Below are 19,239 nucleotides of genomic sequence, written 5' to 3' on the forward strand. Positions count from 1 at the left end.
TTTTGATGAATGTATTAGTCCTGGATTCATTAACTGTAGTACTAGATTGTACTTTTAGTTACAATGTTACTTTGATTCATGAAGATTCTATTTGTCAAAGGTTAAAAATAACTTGCTAAAATATACAGGCGTGGTTGATGGAGGCGAATTGACAAGATTAGTAATAAATGTAATACCCAAGGAAAAATAACCAGAGGACAAAACCACGTTCTATTGGAAGCCTTCTATTGTCAGAAGACTTTTAATGAGCTAGCTGTTGCTACGGATCTAAAGGACATTCTGTAGACTTCGGGACCAGATTTAGGCTTCTTACGATAATACTTAGAAAGGACAAAAGTGTTGATAGGGAAAAAATCATAAGAAAGGGATATGGACTAGGCTTGGTGCAGTGACAAACGTTCAGACACAAAAATATAAACATCTTGGTCATGAATAAAGCAGCTGAAAGTTTCTGGTGATGAATGTAGAGATTTCAGATATACTGTATTATATGTATTTGGTGCAGTAAGGGTTAAAAATATTGCTTCATATGCGACAATGGCATCATGTTTTTAAATATCCTGGTTTGAAAGTCAGCTACGCTTTTTTTTCCAAGAGACAAGAGGTGCAATTAAAGCATCATAAAAGTAAGATAATTCATTCCATTCATGGATATTGTTTCCTGAAGTTGGATGGAGTTTTGTTTAGATTAAGAGGGTTCCCGAGGGAACAGATAATAAGATACATTGTATTTAATTTTAGCAAGGTGTAGTTAATGGGAGGAGCCACGGGCTGAATCAGTGAGGTGTTGAGTTTCACGGGTTTTTTCAGTTTAGTTTTAGATTGGGATGTAAACAGACAAGAAGCTGTGCTCTCAATACAGTTCATTTAAAGATCTGTCTGTGAGCAGACCAGTAGTTTCTGACAAAATAGTCAGTTTAAAGATTTGACCAGCAAAGATTTTACCTGTGAATAGAACATAAGTTTCTGAAAAAGCTGGCAATTTAAACTGTAGTTTGATACAGGCAAGAATCTGCAGCTGGTCCCTGAAGGATCACTCTTTCTCAAAGTGGTTTCTCCAAGATATTGGTTTACTGCAAGTATTCCTGGGTAGGCTAACTTTAATTAAAACTGGATTGTGACCAGAGATGGGTTTTGAGAGACTGGCGATAAAGTTCATTGTATTGATAAGCATTGTTTGAATGGTAATTAAATGTGATTTGTCTTTGTGAGATTGAAGTTAGTAATACTGTGTTAAACATTGATGTTTAAATATACCATATCCCGATGTGTGTGTGAAATCACTCAGAGTGAAGCATCCTTTCCTCTGTCTTAGAAATTAAATTAAATATTGGAATTTCTGCCCAGTATCTTAGCAACTGTTGGGCTTTGATCCAGGATTATAATACTCTGTAAAATCAACTGTTCAGTGATCAATGAAATACTGCATTAAATTTTAGTTGATCAATAAGAATGCAAATTGACAACCCACCTGGCATGGGAATTCATGCAAAGAATTCACTCCAATGATTGAAGATATAGCACATGTCAATTAGTCTGTCAGCAAAATTTCAAGTTCCTTATGTGCTATCCAAAAGTTGCCCTCTCCTGAAGTACTTCAATTAATCCCATTTCTTTCTGCACATTTGAACACTTTATGCAGAGAGGCAGGTTTTCATTGATGCCAAAATCGTCGAGTAAATTCAGAGCGCACTAAGACAGCAGATAAATTCTGTCCCAGATGAGATGCATGCAGGAGATTTTGTGTATAATAAAAGAGGATAAAAGAGTGTCGCAGAGAATGACAAGGTCCTGGCAAGGGAATAGGTCATTATGGTAAGGTAATACTAATCAAACATGGCAAGTTCCTCATGCTGAATTGAAATTAATTAATCTTAAATAATTAAAAATTAAGTCATCTTGGACTCCAAGGAACTGTTTGAAATAAATGAGGCACCTTGAACCTCAAATGCTCAAGTGCTTTATGGTGAAGTTACTGAGTAATGAAATATGATGGATCAAGGGTTGCGTGGTGGCAATGCGAGTGATCATAGCACACACAGCTATCATAGCAAAAGGCCAAAAGGCCAATTCCCAGAATAGTTATTTAGGTGACATATTCCAGAGGGTGGGGTATGAAACTGGAATGTGCTGAAAATGCTACTGACAGACGGACCATGTTGTCTGTTTTTTTTGGGTGGGGGGAAACGCCATTAATGTATCTGCTTCCACAACCTCCCCTGGCAAAACGTTCCAGGCATTCACCACCCTCTGCACAAAAAACCTGCCTCGCACATCTTTTCTAAACTTTTCCCCACGGACCTTAAACCTATGCCCCCTGGTGACTGACCACCTTCAAAGATCTGTTCGCCCAGATCTCTGACTTTCTATGTTCCCAAGAATTTTACCATTTACGGTATATTTCCCCTTTATGTTAGACCTACCAAAATGCATTACCTCACATTTGTCTGGATTAAACTCCATTTGCCAATTATCTGCCCAAGTCTCCAACCGATGTCCTGCTGTATCTTCTGACAATCCTCAACACTATCTGCCACTCTACCAACCTGGGTGTCATCCATGAACTTACCTACTGTAAATATGGCAGTCAATGTGGTTGCCCTCCTTCCTTTGGATATCTATATTCTAATGCTCAGAGTTGCCAGGTATCAACTGATACCACCACAAGGTTCAACCGACTATCGATCAAAGAGCCAAACACCAGTTAGTTAGTTCAAGTCAAGGGTACTTTATTTACACACACACAATTATTCATGCAACATAAACACTATTAGTTAAACTACACCTATCGACTATGACACCTGTACTTAACTTCAGGCACCCGGCTTAGGTCAGAGGAACCCGGGGCTCCAGGTCCAAGAGAGACCGAACACATGGTGGACTCTCTTCTCATGCTTGGGCGTTTTCGTGCTCTTTTGGGCGGTCCCTCAGTTTGGACCCGACTAATTGGATGATCTCTGATCACTATGTTCGAATCGAACCAATAAATGGGCGGGTGCCTTGATGGCTAAACGTGTTGCAAGCGGTCATTGACCCTGTTGTTTACACTTCCCTAGTACAGGGAGTGGTGCCAAACATCTGGAACTGTACCGGTTGCTCAAGTACCAGTCCTTTGTCTGGTGGAGATGGGACATCAAATGCCAATCAGTTGGAGTTTCGATACTGTCTGGATTCCTCACTCGCAAATATATATTTCCAGGCTCTGAGCCTGCCTGAATCTCGCATTGACCATTTTTCCCGCTATGCTTTGTGACCCTCACTGTTCCTGGTTGTAAGTGGCCATCCCAGATGGCGACAGAACTTACAATCATTTTCCTTCAAATCACAAACAACAGAGGCCCAAGCACCGATCCCTGTGGAGTTTATTTAGAAGTATAAGATAATGAGTGATCAATTTTATCACATGTGGATTTATACTGAAAAAGTTCTGGTAGATAGAATATATTAGGACAAGGTGAGGTTGGTCACTAGGATATTTCACATGTTGAGCGCACTCTTCCACAGCTGGAAAAGTTATCTTATCTTTTTTATCTCTTTTGGTCATGAGAGTGTAGAACAATTAAACACAACTTTCATTTCCATAAGTTAATACTTTTGTGGGGGAACTATGGAAACCAAACAAATGCATCTATGGCCTGAAAGATATTTCCTGGATGTGGCATTTTTAGCAAGATTTTTTTGTTGAAATGATATCAGGCCTGATTCAGTGGCCTTGTTTTATTTGAGCGAGAGTGCGCCGAGGCCAGTGACTAGCGGGAGACCTAAAACGAGAACCTCGCCAGGCACCAAACCGTTTGTGATGCAACTGGCCTTCTCCCGTAGCCAAAATCGGGATCCCGCTGTAGCGTGGTGAGAAACCAATCATCACCACTTAAACCCCATTGCCATACAGGAGCCACCCCATATCCAACAGCTTCCATGATGCAGCCACCTCACCAGCAAGTGGTCACGCTGGCGCTGATTAGTACTTCTTTTGAAAAACGTGAACCTGGCAAAGCTTTCTCAATATTGTGGCCTACCATTTGTCTTCACAGATCTGCATGCCTTTTGCTTTAATTTGATATCACAAACATTTTAGCTAGCCATAGATGGTTGCATTATTCTTGTAGAGTCTTCTTCCTCAATGGAAGAGATCATTTTCTACTCTCTTCCCTTTTAACCTACTTTCCAATTCTACTTTAGTGTACTTGTCTTCATACCTGCATAATTGTCTTTCAGTCACTTGTTACGGACCCTCATTGCTCACTCTCAATAGAATATGAAATTTGATCATAGTGTGATCACTGTTGCCTCAAGGGTCTTTTAATAAGAGGTCTTCAATTAATCCTGTCTTATTATACATTACCAGCTCCAAAGGCCCAATGGGTTCCAGAACAAATTGTTTGAAGAAATTGTCCCAAATACACTATGAACTCATGCTCCAAACTACCTTTGCTAACTTGAGCCTATAAATTACTTCCACCAGTGACTTCTTTCGTTTGCTATTTCTTACCTCCACCCACATAATTCTACTTTGATCTTCTGAAGTATTGATCTTCTGAAAGAAGATTATTCCTTATTATACTGATCTCATCCTACCACCTTTCCCTTGCCTCCTGTCCCACTTTGGCCTGTCATGTCTGAACAAACTCTCCAATTCTAAATTGTCTTTTTACCATTTTGCCCACTTTGACCTTCATTTGCTGGTGCACTTATGTTTTTACACCCCTTCCTGTCACACTCCAGCTATTATTGTATCATTACCTTGCACTATTACCTCACCCACAACTGTTTAGTTTAAAGTCCATCTCTGCAGCCCTAGTTTTACAATTTGCCAGTACCCTGGTCCCAACCTTTCCTCAGTGCCAGTGTTCCATCAATGCCAACATCTCTCTAATGTTGCCCATGCTCATGCAATTCCTCTAGCCACTACTGGAATAAAATAAAATTGTATTTTCAAGCACAATAACTAAGCTTCGGGCCACAATTCATTGCAGTACTCCTGTAACTATTGAAACGTTCAATATACTGTTTCACTTTTATTGTTGAAACTGACTTCCCAAAACCATGTCATTGTATTTGATTCCAAACTAATTTTTCTCTCAAGACTCCTAATCTCTATCACAAATATCACTTACTTTCATCTCCAGCAATACTGCCAACGCTCTCCCTGCCTCGGCCCATCTGCTGCCAAAAACATCTTCCAAGTCTTTATCACCTCCTAGCCAAACTGCTTTGATGTGCTCTCAGTCAGACTTTGATATTCTTCATCTCATCCAAAACTCTTTTGCCTGCAGCAAATCCCATTCACCCAATTTTCTTGTGCAGCAAGGCCAATTTGTTCAGATGCACACACCCTTGAAATTCTTTTTGCATGTCCACCTATACTCGGTAACTTTAAAGGAACCAATTTGTGCGCATGGTCTGTGTAGAAACGGAAGGCTGCTAAGTAGCCACGTGTAGGAATGTCCTACGCAGATTCCTGGTCTACCAAAGTCTTAATTTTAAAATGCTCAAAAGTGTTCAAATGCCTCTATGATCTGGTTTTGTGACCATATCTCATCTCCTCCAACTTTATAATGCTCCGAGCTTCATGCCCTCTAATGCTGGCCTATCCCCCATCCATTTAACCCTTCCAACAGCTCTGTGCCTTCAACCATCTAGTCCCCGAGCTCTGAAATTTCCTCCATAAACCTCTCCTCCGAGTCCTTCCTCAAAATCTAACTCCTTCACCTAGTTTTAAAATCACACCTGGTATTTCCTCCTCGGCTCAATGTCAAATTTTAACAGTTTATATGATTACCGCCCACCTCAACTTTAAATCAACCTGGTGTGTATTTTCAGTATAGTATCTTGTTTGCAATGAAGGTGAAATTCAATGTAACTGTTATTTAGTTTATATGTCTCACATAGTATGGAAGGCAAAATGGTAAATTTTAAATGAATGAAAAGTGTCCAACATAAACATTAATCAAGTTTCATAAGAGGAGATCAATTTATTTGTAGTGCTTAAAAATTGAGCTGTTGTACTACTGCAAACAAATCCATTACTTAACAAAAATAAGCGTCACCATGATCCTTCACAACATGTGCTCTTTTTGATTGATTTGAGTGAAGGTTTTAAAGCTACAAGGTGCATAGTTTATTTGGCACACTGAAAACAAAACGCAGGAAGACTCGTTTTGCTCCAAAAGATCTTGTGCTTGAACAATTTGTATTGCCAACCAATGTCACATCATGCACATAAATGATAAACAAAATACTCAGCACATCGGTCAGGATCAATAGAGAACTCGTTAACTTTCCAGGTCAGCTCACTGACTCAAAATGTTAACTCGGGTTCTCTCTCCACAGATATTGCAAGTCCTCTGAATATTTCCAGAATCCATAATATTTTGCTGTTAGGTAATAGAAGGCCAAGGCAAAAATATGGAATGGTGATTGATCGATCTGTTCTGATATATGAACTGTACGTCATGTTTCATTCAAAGTGGTGATAGGCATCTACAATCTAGATTCGACGCAGTCAATAGGAGCGGAATCGAAGCTTAGGGGAAACTGGCAGGCATTTGCGGTTGTCATATCCACGGTACCAAAACAAGGGTGGCGCCGATTTTCAGAGTGTCGGTAGATCCGGGAGTCCAGGGGGCGAGAGAGGCTGACATTTTGGCCTTTGCCTTCTTGGTAGCCTGGAGACGGATATTGCTAGCATGGAGGGACTCGATGCCTCCAAAATCAGGGGTTTGGCTTAGTGACATGGCCGGGTTTCTCAGACTTGAGAAAATTAAGTTCGCCCTGAGAGGATCAACGTTAGGGTTCGTTCGGAGGTGGCAGCTGTTTATCGACTTCTTCGGAGAAAACTAAACTGACAGCAGATTCAATAAGGTGGGGTGGGGGTGGGGAGAAAGAGAGTTAGGCAATCTTGTGTTTAGAGTAAGCGGGAACAATGGGAGATGGAGGAATGTGCTACGCACTGTACATTTGAATACCTTAATAAAATGTCTTTTTTTTTAAAATAGGAGCGGAATGCAGGATGGGAGGCAAAAGGAATTTTTTAAAATCTGCATTACAAAATTGATCACTGAAACTATACTAATTGACAGGATTACACATCCTGTAACTGCAAGAAATAAAAAGTTTTCACTTCAGTACAGTCTTGCTCAATGATTTTGACGATCCGCAAAATGATAAAGGGCATAGTACTTGGTCAGTTTTGTGACCACTGATGTCGAAGTGTACTCAAGATGCCCTTTGATATGCATAATTGACAAAGTTTTAAAAGTTTAATATTGCAGCATTTAGCTCACGCAAAACTGCCCTCATGCCATCTGGATACAAAGTGGCACTTACTCAGCAATCCTGTCCTCACGGATCTAGATTGGCTCCCTGTCCACTGCCTCCCAATTTAAAATGCTCACTTTCATGTAAAACTTCAATCAAGGCCTTGTCCCTCCATCAGTAATTGCCTTCATAACTCTCTACTCCTCCAACTTGTAGTACCAGCACAGAAGGATACCATTGAATCAATTCCAGCTAGCTCTATGTACAGCAATCGCAGCAGCCTATCTGTTTTTTTCTTCTGAAATTAATAATGTCCACTTCCACCACCCTCACAAGGCAAGGAATTCCAGGTCTTTACCACTCTCTGCATTCAAAATATTCTTCCTCACTTGTCCCCTGCATCTCGTTCATCTTTAACGATGGGAAAGCCCACTCCACATCAGTGCCAAGTGGATGATCCATTGCAATGTTATCCAGAGGTCCCGAGCATCATAGATACCAGCCTTCAGCCAATCTGGCAGCTGAAATGGAGAGAGAGGGGTCCAGAGGAATCTGGGTGTCCTAGTGCATGTATCACAAAAAGCTAGCATGCAGGGACAACAAGAGAATGTTATCATTTGTGAAGGGAAGTGATTACAAAGATAGGGAGGTTATGCTTCAATTGTACAGGGCACTAGTGAGACCACATCTGGAGTACTGTTTACAGTGTTGGTCATCTTATTTTAAAGGAAGGATGTAAATACCTTGGTAGCAGCTCAGAGATTTACCAGACAATGCCTGGAATGGGTGGGTTGTTTTAATGAGGAAAGGTTGGACAGATTTAAGCTTGTATCCGTTAGGGTTTGGAAAGAGTGAGAGGTAACTTGACAGGGTGGGTGGGAGAGGATGTTTCCTCTTGTGGGAATGTAAAACTAGATCACCATTTAAAAATGAGGAGAATTTTTTTCTGTGTCTTTGGAAGGTGCTCAAAAAGGTGGTGGAAGCAGAGACTTTGAATATTTTTAAGGCAGAGGTGGATAGATTCTTGGTAAGCCAGGGGTGAAAGTGCACTGGGGGTAGGTTAGATGTAGATTTGAGGTTACTATCAGATCAACCAAGATCTTATTAAATGGAAAATCAGGCTCAAGTGTCTGAATGGTCTACTCTTGCTCCTTGTTTGTATGAAAGCATTGGATACCGTGAGGGCCATGGGCCCCGGCAACATCCTGGCTGTAGTGCTAAAAACCTGTTCTCCAGAACTAATCATGCTCACATTCAAGCAGCTCCAGTGCAGCTACAGCACCGATATCTATCCTACAATTTGGAAAATTACCTTGCCACATCCTTTCCAAAAAACCCAGGGCAAATCCAAACCGGCTAACTATTGCTCAGGTCTACTTTCAATCAAAGTAGTGTTGGGGAGGTTAAAGACAGTGCTGTGAAGTAACACTTATAAGCAATAATCTGCTTACTGATGCTTAGTTTGGGTTCCACTAGGGTCATTTGGCTCCAGATTTCATTGTAGTTAAACATGGGAAAAATAGCTGAATTTCAGAGAGGAGATGAGGGTGACTTTCTGTGACATCAAAGGCAGTATTTGACTGAATACGGCATTAAAGGAGCCCAATCAAAATTGAAGTCAATCAGAATGAGGGATAAACCGCTCTATTGGGTGCAGTCATACCTAACACAAGAGATGGCCTGTGGTTGTTGGAGGCCAAACATCTCAGTCCCAGGAGTTTCTTGTCCTGAGTCCAAATAATTCACCAATGACCTTCTCTACACGAGAAGGCCAGAAGTCAGGATGTTTTCTGATGATTGCACTAAGGTCAGCGCCATTCGTAACTTCTCAGATACTGAACGCAGCAAGACCTGGACAACAGGGCTGATAGGTGGATGGTTATATTCACGCCACACAAGTGACAGGCAAGGACCATCTCCAATAAGAGAAAAATCTAACAATCTCCCCATGTTATTCAACTGCTCACCATCACTGAAACTCCCACTATTGCAATCCTGAAGATGAACTCCTTAAACCACAAACTTAACTGGACTAGGCACTTAAGCAGTATGGCTACATAAGTAGGTCAGAGGCTAGGAATTCAGCAGCAAGTAACTCACTTCCTGACTTTTCAAAGTTTTTAAAATCCTATACAAGGCACAAGTCAGCATGTGATGGAATACTGTGCACATGCCTAGATGAGTGCGGTTCCAACACCACTTAAGAAGCTCAACACAATTCAGGACAAAACCACCTTAAATATTCATTCCCCCTGACTGTAGTCACACTGTTCCAGCAATGTGTATCATCTATCTGATGCACTGGAGCAACTCGTAAAGGTTCCTTTAACGGCACTTCAACCACCTAGAAGGACAAGGGCAGCAAACGCATAGGAATACCACCACCACCTGCATGTTCCACTGCCAGTCACACATGCCTTCTAGACTTGCTCTTTCACTGGGTCAACATCCTCAAACTTCCTGCCTATCAGCACTGGGGGTGTAACAACATCACATGGACAGCAACATTTCAAGAGGTGGCTCACCAGCAACCTCTAAAAGGCAACTAGAAATGAGCAACAAATGCTGACCTTGGCAGTGACACTCATGTCCTGCAAACATTCAAGTCATTCTTCAGATTTCCATTAATCTACATACAGGGAATCACATTGAAAAATTGGAAGGTTGGCATCATTTTTACTGATCGACCCACCAGATTGTCTTATCTTTCAAGTATAAGATGTGTGATCATTGCTCCATTTTAAAAGTGACAGAAATGTCAAAATAGCATTGCAGCTCTGCATTTACCATCACATTATTTATACTCAAATACATTTTCAGCCAACTGAAGGCTAACACCAAGATGCTGATCCACAGTTATACATTTGACAAATAGTTTGTGGCACATTACATACACACAAACCATAGTACATGAGTTCACAATTTTCTCCTGGTATGTTTTGACCTGTAAGCAGGTGCCACTAGACCACTGATGCTCTATCCAGATATCCATTTGTCAGGTCAATGTAAACAATGATTTCCAGGAGACTATTTGATCATGTAGAGCAGCAAAGCACTGCAAGGTTTATCACCAAAGGCAAGTCTGCTTTACAAAAGTAATTGCTAATAATAGATCGGTGTGAAGAATTTCATTCTCACTCCCACTTTCAAAAAAGCCAGAGCCTATTGCGATCACCAACTGTGGCTATTTTCATAAATGAGGTAACGGAATAGGAATTCAACTGGGAACCTTGTGGTCCGGTTACATAATAAACTAAAGGGTGCCCTCATTCGTTCATCATATGAACCCAAAATATTGAGTGAAGTGGTCAAATATTGGCAATTTCATATTTTAATATATTTTCTCCCACATAAACATAACCTAATGATATATTGGAGATGCAGATTTATCTGACAAGACCGGTCCAAACAAGAAATGAAGCATCAAAATTCTGATAATTTCTTACAGGTCCATTTGGTGAATCAGGGTACCATATTTATTCATTGGTTTTTGTTTTAGTGTTCTTTCAAAATTATTTAATGGGATGTGGATCTTGCTGGCTAGGACAGCGTTCATTGTCCATCGCTAATGCCATTGGAGAAGGCGGTGGTAATGAGCTACCTTCTTGAACCGCTGCAGTTCATGTGGTGTAGGTGCACCCACAGAGGGTTGGTAGTATTGTTTCAAGTTAGCATGGTGTTTGGCTTGGACAGGAACTTGCAGGTGGCATTCTCTTGTACTTCAAAGTGAGAGAGGTCACGGCTTTGGAAGTTGTCAAAGAACAAAGAACAATACAGCACAGGTACAGGCCCTTCGGCTCTCCAAGCCGGCGCCGACCATGGTACCTACCTAAACTAAAACCGTCTGCACTTACGGAGTCCGTATCCTTTCATTCCCACCCTAGTCATATATTTGTCTAGATGTCCCTTAAATGCCATTATCGTCCTTGCTCCCACCACCTCCCCAAGCAAAGTGTTCCATACATTTACCACCGTCTGTGTAAAAAACTTGCCTCACACATCTGTTCTAAACTTTTACCCACGCACTTTAAACCTCTGCACTTTGTCGAAAGGGTTTGCTGAGCTACTGCAGTCATCTTGTAGATGGTACACAGTGCTGACACTGAAGTGGTAGTAGAAGAGGTGCCAATCAGACAGGTTGCCATGAATTGTATGTTTTCAATAAGGAGTTAGATATAGATTTTGGGGCTAAAGGGATAAAAGGTTGGGGGGGGGTGGGAGACAAAGCAGGAATGGGTTACTGAGTTGCATGATCAGCCATGCTATGAATGGCAGAGCACGCTCAGATGGGTTATGGTCCTAAAATGTTGTTGGAGCTGCACTCATCAAGTGGAGAGTATTTCATCACACTTCTGATTTGTGCCTTGTCGATGGTGGACAGGTTTTGGGAAGTCAGGAGGAGAGTTACTCATCATAGAATTCCTAGCCTCTGACCTGCTCTCATAGCCACAGTATTTATTGAGGTGGTCCAGTTCAGTTACTGTACAATGGTAACCACCAGGATGTGGGGGATTCAGCAATGGTAAAGCCATTGAATGTCAAAAAGAGATGGCTGGATTCTCTTTTCTTGGAGATACCTGCACTGTGGGGAACCCATTTTCTTGGCAATTATTAGCCAAGCCTGAATGTTGTCCAGGTCTGCATATGAACATGGACCGCTTCAAAATCTGAGTCCTTGTGAATGGCAAACAATCATCAACAAAAAACACCTCCACTTCTGATCTTATGATAGAGGGAAGCTCATTGATAAAGCAGCTGAAGATGGTCGGGCCTAGTACACTAACCCAAGGAATTTCTGAGAGGGTTGAACTCCAAAACCTCAACCATCTTCCTTTGTGCCAAGTATGGCTTGAACCAGCAGAGAGTTTCCCCCCAGATGTCCAATTACTCCAGTTTTGTTAGGGCTTGTTCATGTCATTCTCAGTCAAATACTGCCTTGATGTAAAGGCAGACTCTCACCTCTGGTGTTCTGCTCTTTTGTCCATTCTTGGATCAAGGCTGTAATGAGATCAGAGTGGAGCATTATGGAGGCTAGTGTTGAGTAGTACTTGATAGCACTGTTGGCCACATCTTCCATGACTTTGCTGTTGATTGCAAGCGTGGTGGCAATTGGCCAGGTTGCAATTAAGCAGCAACGGCAGAAAAATCTTTGCAAAGTCTTTGATCATGGAGTAATTGTTCTGGTAGCACAGAGAATCAGTGTTCTGCAACAGTGATTCACAAGCATTCCTTACTTGGATCAATTCCACATTTGCATTCTCAAAGACAGAATCTGAAAAGATGAATTCATCAGATGTTATCTTATTAATACATAGGTCCAATACCAAAAAATAGTAGCACTGTGAGAATAATGACCTTTGAACAATTTAGGGCGGAAAAAAAAGATCTCAGCTGGCTCTACTTCCATCCATCAGGAGTTACAAATACATAAAAGCAAAGTCCAGCAGATGCTGGAAATCTAGAAACATAAACAAAACAAAGAGCTGGAAATACTCCACCGATCTGGCAGCTTCTGTGAAGAAAGGAACAGTTAATGTTTCAGGTCAATGATATTTCATTAGAACTGGGAAAAGTGAAGAGATGGATGGAAATCAGGAGAGATTAATGACAAAATGGCTGGTGTTGTAAGGCCAAAGGTAGTGGTCATGGGACAAGAAAAGCAAGATATGTTGAAAGGGGGTGTGAATACCAGGATGCTGAAATGCTTCCACGCTTGCTGCCCTACAAAAGCAAAATATAGAGAGAAAAACAAGAGTAAAGCCCAAACCAGCAAGTAAAAGGGAAAGAAAATGAGGGAGAGGGAAATTGTTGAACTCAGTGTTGAGCTTGGCAAATGCAAAGTGCCCGAACGAATGAAGAGGTGTTCCTAGAGATTGCATAGAGGCCAAATATGCAGGAGGCCGAGGTCAGAGATATCCAATCAGGAGCAGAATGAATTAAAATAACAGGCAACCATATGTTTTGAGGTCATGCTTGTGATCTGAACAAACGGCTACCCAGTTGTTTGCATTTGTTTTCCGCAGTGAAGCAGGCTGCATTGTGAATTGTGAATACAGTATACCAAATTGAAAACACATGTAAATTGCTTTTCACATGGAAGGAGCATTTGTGGCCTTAGATGCTGAAAAGGTAAAAGGGCAGGTGTTTCATCTCCTGCATTTGCATGGCATGGTGCCACGGGAAGGTGAAGAGGGGGATTACGGTTAGGGTGTTGAAGAGGAAATATTTGCTTCAGAATGCGAAAAGGGAATGGAGAGATTTGTGGTGACATTACATAGTTGGCGGTAAACATTGCACAGGATGATCCATTGAATATGAAGGTTGGTGGTGTGGAAAGCAAGGATGAGGAGTGTAGAAATGAGAGAAGTTGCACAAGAAATGGAACACAGGTGCAGGAGAGACCTGTCAGCCATGAAGAAATCCTCAGTTTGAGAGAAAAGGAAGACTTAATAGCTGCATACCATCAGAGCAGAGGGAGAATGTAATGGGAGCCCTTGCAGGAAACAATATGAGGAAGTGCAGTTGAGGAACCTGTTGAAGTCAGTGGGCTTATAGTAAAAATGTGTTGACTCTATTTAGCCTACCCCCCAGCAATGGAGTCAGAGAAGTAAAGGAAGGAGAGTCAGAGATGGACTATCTGGAATGTTTGAAGGAGGAAAGACGTTAATGAAGCATTCCACTTCATTCTCCCTTCACCTGGACATGTCACTCTGGCCTTCTGCCCACTCTAGATCGTTTCATGGAGATCAGCTGACATGATATTGACTGCCTCAATTTCTCGGCTCTCCTCATTCATAATTATGCCCAGTGAAGGCATGTTCTATTCATAACTTCAAACATGGACTCATAAGGAAGCTTCTGGAACCATCTTTCGTTTATTTTTTTAAAAATAGACACTGACAAGGTGGTGAAGATAGTTGCCAAATGTCAGCTGACTTTTGCAAAAACACCACAAACTACCTTAAGCTTCTGGAAAAGTCTTAATTGAACAAACCTGCTGGGGTTCTTCTCCTTGAATGGGCATGTCCTGACAGCATCCCTCTGAGGAATTCAGACCTGTTGTTTGAGGTTTACTTTTATTCAAGTTGAACAGACTTCACATCTCCAAGATTGAAATTCAACAAACAACAGAATACCAGTTAACCACAAGTGGATGCGAAGCACCATCACCTATCTCCATTGATAGCAATGCTTTCAGCTTTAAGCCATTCTGGGGTGAAGTTTAACAGTTGATCAGGTGGCCAAAACTTGCTTCTGATAGCAAAATCCAACATCATCCAAAGACCCAGGCAGACTTGGGCAGTCTCCAAAGAACACTACTGCAGAATATCAGCTGCAGACTAAAGCAGCAACACTGGTGCTTTTTTAAGCTCATAGGTTGCTACATCGTAAAAAGCATCCCAGCCAAACTCCTAAATCATAATCCAGCTGGGAATTAATTTGACCTTCTGGAACAAGGGTCACAAATATCTAACTTTGTGACCTGCTGAATATTCATCGCTTTCTGGGAATGCTGCAAAAATCCTGATATTCAACATCAATTATCTGAATTTATCTAAACTACGAAGTGAGAGTAATTGGCACTCATGGCTACAACCTTCCACGATGGGCAAAACCTATCAACCAGTTAACTATTCTTTTGTTCACAACTTGTAAAAGTTCACTATTCCTGCTAACTGCAATTTCCTGTGTGTGCATCTGGTGTGTGCTTGCACTGAATGAGTGACGTAGCATTCAGACCGAGGAACAAATGCGTGAATAAATAATCTCTTTAGATAGTCTATTCAAATTGACCGGAAAAGTCTATTCAAATTGACTAGATTATCTGACTAGATAGAGTCTAAGAGACAACGCACACTTTCTTTTCCAAAACCTTACAGATAGCTTTGGGAGAAAGCGTACAAGACGTTCAATTCACTCCCGACCCGGTCTGTAAAATTTACCCTAACTCGTCTCCTCATGAATATGTTGTACTCCATTTTCTGAGATCCAACCTTGCTAACAAAGTCTGGTGAACCAACCTCTCCTCAAACGCAACTCTCCTACACAACCTCCACCTCCTGGATCATGACCCTACCATATGAACATCAAGGAATCGTGTCCGATCCATCATAGACCATACCTTCACTGAGATTTTCCCTCCATGTCTTCCAACCCGATGATATACCAATCCTGTATCCTTCACCCACCATTTGTACCTCAAGATTCACAACTAGTACCTGGTAGATTTGTCTGTTCCACTGAACCAATTTCTTTCTTTTTTGCCTCTATTTCCTCTCCCTTTCCGCAGTCTCTTCCAAACTAAATCCATAACTGTTCCACTGCCCTCCATCACTTTATTCCTGGCCCTAAGCATCTCCTCTAGATATCCGATTTCCCTCCACTCCCATCTGTCACCAAGATGATCTGAAAGTTCTCTACTTTCTTGCATGAAGGCCCAAACAGCCCACTCCATCACAACCCTTCTCTTTTTGGTTGAACGCCCATCACCACCCTTCTCTCCTGGCTGAACGTATTCTCATATCAAACAGCTTCCCCGTCAAGCGAATTCAGTTTCTCCAAATAAAAGGTATTGCTGAAGTAACCACATGGGTCCCAGGTATGCCTACCTTATGTGAGACATTTGGAACAGCTTTGTGACATATGGAACAGCTTTGTTTGAGTCGTTCACCTCTTTTTTCGCTAGATTGATGACTGAAATGGTGGCATTTCCTGCTGTCACTCCAAATTGGAACTTGCTTCCAATTTCCAATCTTCTCTCATCTTTATCACCAACTCTTCCTTTCTCCAGAAAAAGACAACTAAAGGGAAATCAATGAATATTTGCTACAAGCCCATTGACTGACTCCCAACACGCCCTGAAGTGCACTTCCTCATATCCTGCTTCCTGCAATGATTCCATTCTCTCAAGTCCTCTGTCACTGCCGGAACTGTTACGATACAACCTGATGTGTCTTACTTTTGCCACAACCACAACCAAAGATCCCCTGCACTGTGCTCAACAGGGCCTTCGAATGTGTTGGCCACCCTCCATAAATCTCCAATGTCCTTTTTAAAAAAATATATAAAATATACAATTTTCTTTTCCAATTAAGGGGCAATTTAGAGTGGCCAATTCCCCTTTGCTGCATATTGTTTTGGGTTGTGGGGCGAGACCTACACGGACACAAGAAGAATGTGCTGACACAAGGAGAATGTGCAAACTCCACACGGACAGTGACCCGGGGCCAGGATCGAACCCGGATCCTCAGCGCCGTGAGGTAGCAGTGCTAACCACTGTGCCACCCTGTATTGTACCCTTTGGGTATTCACAACCTTTCTTTCAATTCTTGAATACTGCAGGTTACCCAACATTCTAAATTACAAAGCCCATGTAGCTATACGTTTTGGATTATCAAGCCTTTCTCAAGTTGCTGAACTTCTTTAGTGAGAAAAATGCTTGAATCTATCATCAAAGAGAAAATAGCAAGACATTTGGATAGAAATAGTCCCATTGGGCAGACACAGCATGGGTTCATGAAAGGCAGGTCATGTTTAACTCATTTACTGGAATGCTTTGAGGACATTACGAGCACGGTGGACAACGGGGAACTGGTGGATGTGGTGTATCTGGATTTCCAGAAGACATTCGTCAAGGTGCCGTGCAGAAGGCTGCTGCGTAAGATAAAGGTGTATGGCATTATGGGATTGAATTAGCATGGATAGGATTGGTTAACTAACAGAAAGCAAAGAGTGGGGTTAAATGGATGTTTTTCTGATTAGCGATTTCTGGCTAGTGGTGTGCCTCAGGGATCAGTGTTGGGACCGCAATGGTTTACAATTTACATAGGTGATTTGGAGTTGGGGGACCAAGTGTAATGTGTCAAAGTTTGCAGAAGACACCAAGAGGAGTGGTAGACCAAAGTGTGCAGTGGACACAAGTCTGCGGAGGGATTTGGATAGTTTAATTAAATGGGCAAGGGTCTGGCAGATAGAGCACAATGTTGGTAATATGTTGCCATCTATTTTGGTAGGAATAACAGCAAAATGGACCATTATTTAAATGATAAAAAATTCCAACTCCAGTTTTCCGATTTCAATTTCCTTTTTAGAAGCCCTCTTTCCTTTTTGTCCGCCATTGCCTCTCTCCTGGTCTGTTTTTTCTTTGCTTTTAATTCAAATTTAAGGGCTCTCAGTTCTATTTGTTTTTTCCATCTTTTCCCTGCTTTCCAATGATTTGATTTGTAATTGAATTTGAGATAACAGCAAAATGGACTATTATTTAAATGGTAAAAAAATTGCAGCATGCTGCTGTCCAGAGACACCTGGGTGTCCTTGTGCATGAATCGCAAAAAGTTCAGGTGCAGCAGGTAATTACGGAGTCAAATGGAATTTTGTCCTTCATTGCTAGAGGGGTGGAATTTAAAAACAGGGAGGTTATGTCGCAGCTTTATACGGTGCTGGGTGAGGCCACACCTGGAGTACTGTGTACAATTTTGGTCTCCTTACCGGAGAAAGGATTTACTGACACTGGAGGGGGTGCAGAGGAAATTCACGATTCTGGAGTTGAGAGGATTGGCTTAGGAGAGACTGAGACTATACTAATAATAATAACAGTAATAATAGTAGTAATAATAATAATCTTTATTAGTGTCACAAGTTAACACTGCAATGAAGTTACTGCGAAAATCCACTATTGGAATTTAGAAGAACGAGGGAATGGATCTTATAGAAACATAAAATTATAATAGAAGCAGGGAGGTTGTTTCACTGGCAGGTGAAACTAGAACTAAGGGACATAGCCTCAAAATAAGGGGGAGCCGATTTAGGACCACGTTGAGGAAGAACTTCTTTATTCATAGCTTCAAAATAAGGGGGAGCAGATTTAGGACCGAGTTGAGGAAGAACTTCTTTATCCAAAGGGTTGTGAATCGGTGGAATTCCCTGCTCAGCGAAGCAGTTGAAGCTACCTCGTTGAAGATTTCTAAGGCAAAGCTAGATAGATTTTTGAACAGTAAAGGAATTCAGAGTTATGGTGATCAGGCGGTTAAGTGGAGCTAAGTCCACAACAATAATCAGCCACGATCTATTGAATGACGGAGCAGGCTCGAGGGACTAGACAGCCTACTCCTGCTCCTAGTTTTTAATGTTCTCATGCAAGTGGTTTTGAAACTCGGTCGTGACATGTATGGGTTGTATATTACATGTATTTCACATATTGAATATTTTAGAGCATTCGAGCTTTCCACACTTTCCAATACTGAATAACAGAACAAACATTGCACTTTGTTCTATGAATAGCTCCATATTCACAGGTCAACGTGACAGTCAATGAAATTTACTGCCAAGAGCTCCTCCAACCTAGAATCATTCTGATCCCTTCTTAAAACAAATATTTTGAGTTCTGAAATGCTATTTTCTGACACTGGGTTTAAGTATTCTATAACTTATCTTCAAATTTAAAAAAAAGTAGAGATTACAAAAAGTAGGTCTTACTGCTGAGGCTCCATCAGCAATTACACAAAGCAACACTTCCAAAGATCATAAAATACTTACACGAGGAAGGACACTTCTTCCTTCTTGCCTCCAATCAATTCAGAAATCCACTTTAAATGTTGATCACTCTGATGGAACCATCAATTCACTAGACACGTGCTTTAAGATATGAACAGTGGTTTTAATCTACTTACTACAGAGCCAGCCTGTTACCCGTTGAACTCTCGATGAACTGCAGGCTGGCTCTGGACAAGGGTATTTATACAGTAGTCCAGGGGGAGGAGTCGTGGGCGGAGCCAAGGTGGAGCCCTGTACAAACTCCTGAGCATTCCCAGAGCTACTCCCCCTAGTGGTCGGATAACGCTATTGCGCTTACAATGGTATTGGTAACTACAGTGTGAATTACTAAGTTACATTCACCACACACTCTGTATGAAAAATCTTCAGCCCTACTGCTGTCTTTTAATATTTTAAACCCATGTCAAACTTGGTCCAACACCGAGT

The 19,239-nt window shown here is 41.4% G+C and overlaps 1 protein-coding gene across 3 annotated transcripts in view; it reads right to left on the reverse strand.

The window, feature by feature from the left end:
- The window catches only part of LOC119966090 (secernin-1-like), a 131,614-nt gene that overhangs the window by 99,585 nt on the left and 12,790 nt on the right, over nt 1-19,239 (reverse strand). The window lies entirely within an intron of this gene.

This window comes from Scyliorhinus canicula, chromosome 5, assembly GCF_902713615.1.
Source record: "Scyliorhinus canicula chromosome 5, sScyCan1.1, whole genome shotgun sequence".
Lineage (NCBI taxonomy): Eukaryota > Metazoa > Chordata > Chondrichthyes > Carcharhiniformes > Scyliorhinidae > Scyliorhinus > Scyliorhinus canicula.